The sequence below is a fragment of the Eulemur rufifrons genome, chromosome 2, assembly GCF_041146395.1.
Source record: "Eulemur rufifrons isolate Redbay chromosome 2, OSU_ERuf_1, whole genome shotgun sequence".
NCBI classification, from domain to species: domain Eukaryota; kingdom Metazoa; phylum Chordata; class Mammalia; order Primates; family Lemuridae; genus Eulemur; species Eulemur rufifrons.
In genome coordinates, this window is record NC_090984.1 from 13,626,282 (window position 1) to 13,632,281 (window position 6,000).

Consider the following 6,000-nt stretch of genomic DNA (forward strand, 5'->3'; position numbering starts at 1 on the left):
CTGGCGGGACACACACGTTGTGTGCCGGCTGGGCTCTCACACACCCACTTTGGATATCAATCTCCCAGGTGGTATCCGTACCGGAGACGCGGAGCCAGCGGGCCCGGGCGGACTCCCAGAGACCCTCTGAGGACTCGAGGCCCTTCTCAGGGACCACGAGCAGGAGCACGTTGAGGAGGCTGAGCTCCAGGGCTTCCTGTGGGCCCAGGACGAGGACCTCGTCTCCCAGGCGCAGCTGGAGCTGCGTTCCTGCTTCCAAGAGCACGACGATCATCTGTGTGCCCGGAATCTGTTGGCCCTGGGGGAGAAAAGCCAACAGTCACTGTCATGCAAGGGAGGCTCTGATGGGGGACAGACCCGGGGAGGGAGATGCCAGCAACCCTAGCAGAGCCAAATGAAACTAAGCACGCCCCCTCCCCGAGAAGCTGCCCTCCCACTGACACCCATTTGGAAGGTCACCTGCTGGAGGCCATTTGGGGCCTGGAGCTGGGGCAGACCGGTCCCGCCCATCCCTTTGGCAAGACATGGGAACTTACCTGGGGTATTCTCAGGGACTGCCACAAGCCGGGGTTGGCAGGTCGATTCACTGGGGCCGGTCGTGCACCTGCGGAGAGTCCAGAGTGTGGAGGTGAGGGCCCTTGTCAAGCCCGATCCACTGGGTCTTAAGGGAATGCCGTGGACACAGCCTAAACCCAGCTGACACCTGCCCCGGGACACCTGCCCACAGGCCTGCAGGATGCAGCCCCGGCCATATTGGAGAGAGCAACCAACTGCTCCTCCCAAGGGGTAATGAGACCCTGGTTTCCCAGCCGGGGACCCTTACGGGCAAAGGAGGGGAAAATGCCTTACCTGCCCCGGGACCCGAGTCCACTCTCGGACGTTTCGGGGGATTCCACTGGGTCGTGCTGGAGCTGTAGGGCAGAGAGGACCCCAGTTAGATCTCGTGGACAAGAAGCCCATGTCCTCTTACTAAAACAACACACACACCCTCCCCTTGAGCTCGGGGTCCCAGGCACATCCCTGTGCCTGAAGGCAGCAGAGCGTCTCCTCTGCCCTTTGCTCCTGGAGAACCACACATCGATGAGCGCACCCGCACGCACACACACACTAACACACACACACATCCCTCCACACGGGCAAGTCAGCCCACAGCCCTCCCCGCCCCCCGCCCCACCCCCGCCCCACTCACCTGCTCTCCCCAGCCTTGTCCTTCTCAGAGCCTGTCGAGCCATCGCTGGGGCTTCTAGGGCGCCGGCAATTGGACATGGTGAAGGCTCTCTGGGCTCCTCTGTGTCAGCAAACGGCAGTCTCGCTCTACCTCCTGCAGAGATCCACGTGAGGGAGAGGCGTCAGCCCCACAGCTGCTCAGGCAGAGCTTGAGCCCTGGACAGATGCTCCTCGGGGCAGGTGGATCTTGCTCTGCCAGGGTGAGCTCTGGGGCCAGTCCTTTATGTGTGTGCAAAGGGGCGGAGCCGGGGGGACTGGTAAGCAAGGACGGTTGTGATTGGTGGTTCCTGGCATTCACCTAGCAGGGGCCTGCCAGAGGTTGGGGGCATGGGACCCAGCAGAAGATCCTGCCATCAGAACCTGGAGAATCCCAGCCAAAGCCACCCTGTTCCTGGCGTCTCCCTCCCATCCCGTGGGCCTTGCCTAAGAGGGAGGCGGGCTTTCTCTTACATCCACTTCATTCCTTGCCTGGAGTATTGTCTGTGAGCAGTGTATTTCACACGCATTGAATTTTCACAGACGAACCCCCCTGGGGACTCTCTTCCATAGGAAAGCAAGTCGTAAGGGCACAGAGTCGGAGAGAGCTGCACGACACATCTTCAGAGACACTCTGGATGGATTCCCAGGGAGTTCTCTGAGGACACTGGCTTCTGCCTTGCCACCGTGAGAGCAGCGAGGAGGGTTCTTCAGAAGGTCAACTGACAGCGTGTGTGAACATCACCGAGGAACATTCAGGGAAGAGCTGATGGAAGATTTCCCTGCATCTGAGGATATCCCTGGGTCACCGTGGGTCTGTGAGCACGGGCGGGTGAGGGTGTGTGCGTCCCCAGGGTAGGGCGGCCCTCCCTAGGGTGTGAGGAGCCTTCTCTATTGGCTGAGAAAGTCCTTTCCTGTAGAATCACCGCGGGCTCTGTGAACACTCTCCGATTCTACAGGAAACACCTGCCACACGTAAACATTGTGTAGGCAAATACGGCATCGCCGTCCAAAAGCGTGTCCACTAATCCTCTGTCTCTTGTGCCCTCCTAACGCTCCACAACAAGTCTGTGAAAAAAAAGGGCCTTCGGGTGAAGTGAGGGTGAACAAAGTGCACGAAGTGGAAAGAAACAAAACCAATTGGAAAACTAATACACGGAAAGTGGGCGGGGCCGGTGGCTCACGCCTGTTACCCTACCAACCTGAAATCCCAAGGCCAGGGGATGGAAGAAATTTCTCCCAGCTCCTCACCCAGCAGCTTGGGAGATGAAAGCCTTGGCTGCAAAGAGAGGAAGGCAAAAGCAAAGAGAATAACCGTGTGCTGAAGACATGCAGAGCTTTGAGCGGAGCGTGAAAGTAAACACAGACAAATGGAACTCAGTTTTAAGAATTTTACTGACCCGAAGCAATAGACATAATATCAACAGAAATACAATCCACACGACAATGTTGACGGAGACATATGACGTGCAATTTTGGAGCGTCAGCTTTGAAAACCCAGGGTAGGTTTCCCACTTACAACTTATCTGTGTGGGAAAGTTAGTATGGATCAGACATGCTGGATGCGTAGATAGATTTCCTAAGACGGACAGTCCCCAGAGCAGTTTGACCCATCCCTGGGGTGCAGACAGAGCACCTTCAAGTGTTCCCGGAAGGGGACCACCGGTCAATGGATGCCATTGACTTTACAGACCAAAATCACTGAACCCCAAAGGTTTGAGGGGGAGGACACAGCCTTTCTCAACTTGTGAAGCGCCTACGACACCTCAGGCTCCCGAGGGGCAGGAAGATCCGCTGAGGGAGACAGCCCGGGGGAAGCAGGTGTGCACGGCGCCAACGGAGCGCCTCTGCTTCTCGTTGGGGGCGTGAAGGTCCGTCAGCGAGGGAAGAGACACCTTCGGACCTTGGTCGTTGGCCGGCGACGGCCCTTGTGGCAAACTCTGGGTCCTGGGCTGGGCGAGGGAGGCAGAGGTCTGAGGGCAGAGCCTGGCAGGGGCCCCAGACCGTGCAGGTCCAGCTGAAATTCTTCGGGCAGGGCTCGGCTCCCACAGCTGGGCTGGGGCTACAGGGCGGATGCCTTGGGGGCAGTGTTTGGGTAGCGAGGTCGGAGGTAGAGGATGCTCTGGGAGGAAGGGCTGACGGCAGGCACTAGGTTTGTGGGTTGCGCCACGAATGGCTGGGGGCCTTGGGGAGCCCGGCCCTCCTCTTCCGCTGGCGGGACACACACGTTGTGTGCCGGCTGGGCTCTCACAGACCCACTTTGGATATCAATCTCCCAGGTGGTATCCGTACCGGAGAAGCGGAGCCAGCGGGCCCGGGCGGACTCCCAGAGACCCTCTGAGGACTCGAGGCCCTTCTCAGGGACCACGAGCAGGAGCACGTTGAGGAGGCTGAGCTCCAGGGCTTCCTGTGGGCCCAGGACGAGGACCTCGTCTCCCAGGCGCAGCTGGAGCTGCGTTCCTGCTTCCAAGAGCACGACGATCATCTGTGTGCCCGGAATCTGTTGGCCCTGGGGGAGAAAAGCCAACAGTCACTGTCATGCAAGGGAGGCTCAGGTGGGGGACAGACCCGGGGAGGGAGATTCCAGCAACCCTAGCAGAGCCAAATGAAACTAAGCACGCCCCCTCCCCGAGAAGCTGCCCTCCCACTGACACCCCTTTGGAAGGTCACCTGCTGGAGGCCATTTGGGGCCTCGAGCTGGGGCAGACCGGTCCCGCCCATCCCTTTGGCAAGACATGGGAACTTACCTGGGGTATTCTCAGGGACTGCCACAAGCCGGGTTTGGGAGGTCGATTCACTGGGACCGGTCGTGCACCTGCGGAGAGTCCAGAGTGTGGAGGTGAGGGCCCTTGTCAAGCCCGATCCACTGGGTCTTAAGGGAATGCCGTGGACACAGCCTAAACCCAGCTGACACCTGCCCCGGGACACCTGCCCACAGGCCTGCAGGATGCAGCCCCGGACATCTTGGAGAGAGCAACCAACTGCTCCTCCCAAGGGGTAATGAGACCCTGGTTTCCCAGCCGGGGACCCTTACGGGCAAAGGAGGGGAAAATGCCTTACCTGCCCCGGGACCCGAGTCCACTCTCGGACGTTTCGGGGGATTCCACTGGGTCGTGCTGGAGCTGTAGGGCAGAGAGGACCCCAGTTAGATCTCGTGGACAAGAAGCCCATGTCCTCTTACTAAAACAACACACACACCCTCCCCTTGAGCTCGGGGTCCCAGGCACATCCCTGTGCCTGAAGGCAGCAGAGCGTCTCCTCTGCCCTTTGCTCCTGGAGAACCACACATCGATGAGCGCACCCGCACGCACGCACACACACACTAACACACACACACACACATCCCCCCACACGGGCAAGTCAGCCCACAGCCCTCCCGGCCCCCCTGCCCCACCCCCGCCCCACTCACCTGCTCTCCCCAGCCTTGTCCTTCTCAGAGCCTGTCGAGCCATCGCTGGGGCTTCTAGGGCGCCGGCAATTGGACATGGTCAAGGCTCTCTGGGCTCCTCTGTGTCAGCAAACGGCAGTCTCGCTCTACCTCCTGCAGAGATCCACGTGAGGGAGAGGCGTCAGCCCCACAGCTGCTCAGGCAGAGCTTGAGCCCTGGACAGATGCTCCTCGGGGCAGGTGGATCTTGCTCTGCCAGGGTGAGCTCTGGGGCCAGTCCTTTATGTGTGTGCAAAGGGGCGGAGCCTGGGGGACTGGTAAGCAAGGATGGTTGCGATTGGTGGTTCCTGGCATTCACCTAGCAGGGGCCTGCAAGAGGGTGGGGGCATCGGACCCAGCAGAAGATCCTGCCATCAGAACCTGGGGAATCCCAGCCAAAGCCACCCTGTTCCTGGCGTCTCCCTCCCATCCCGTGGGCCTTGCCTAAGAAGGAGGCGCGCTTTCTCTTACATCCACTTCATTCCGTGCCTGGAGTATTGTCTGTGAGCAGTGTATGTCACACGCATTGAATTTTCACAGACGAACCCCCCTGGGGACTCTCTTCCATAGGAAAGCAAGTCGTAAGGGCACAGAGTCGGAGAGAGCTGCACGACACATCTTCAGAGACACTCTGGATGGATTCCCAGGGAGTTCTCTGAGGACACTGGCTTCTGCCTTGCCACCGTGAGAGCAGCGAGGAGGGTTCTTCAGAAGGTCAACTGACAGCGTGTGTGAACATCACCGAGGAACATTCAGGGAAAAGCTGCTGGGAGATTGCACTGCATCTGAGGATATCCCTGTGTCACCGTGGGTCTGTGAGTGCGGGCGGATGAGCGTGTGTGCGTCCCCAGGGTAGGGCGGCACTCCCTAGGGTGTGAGGAGCCTTCTCTATTGGCTGAGAAAGTCCTTTCCTGTAGAATCACCGCGGGCTCTGTGAACACTCTCCGATTCTACAGGAAACACCTGCCACACGTAAACATTGTGTAGGCAAATACGGCATCGCCGTCCAAAAGCGTGTCCACTAATCCTCTGTCTCTTGTGCCCTCCTAACGCTCCACAACAAGTCTGTGAAAAAAAAGGGCCTTCGGGTGAAGTGAGGGCGAACAAAGTGCACGAAGTGGAAAGAAACAAAACCAATTGGAAAACTAATACACGGAAAGTGGGCGGGGCTGGTGGCTCACGCCTGTTACCCTACCAACCTGAGATCCCAAGGCCAGGGGATGGAAGAAATTTCTCCCAGCTCCTCACCCAGCAGCTTGGGAGATGAAAGCCTTGGCTGCAAAGAGAGGAAGGCAAAAGCAAAGAGAATAACCGTGTGCTGAAGACATGCAGAGCTTTGAGCGGAGCGTGAAAGTAAACACAGACAAATGG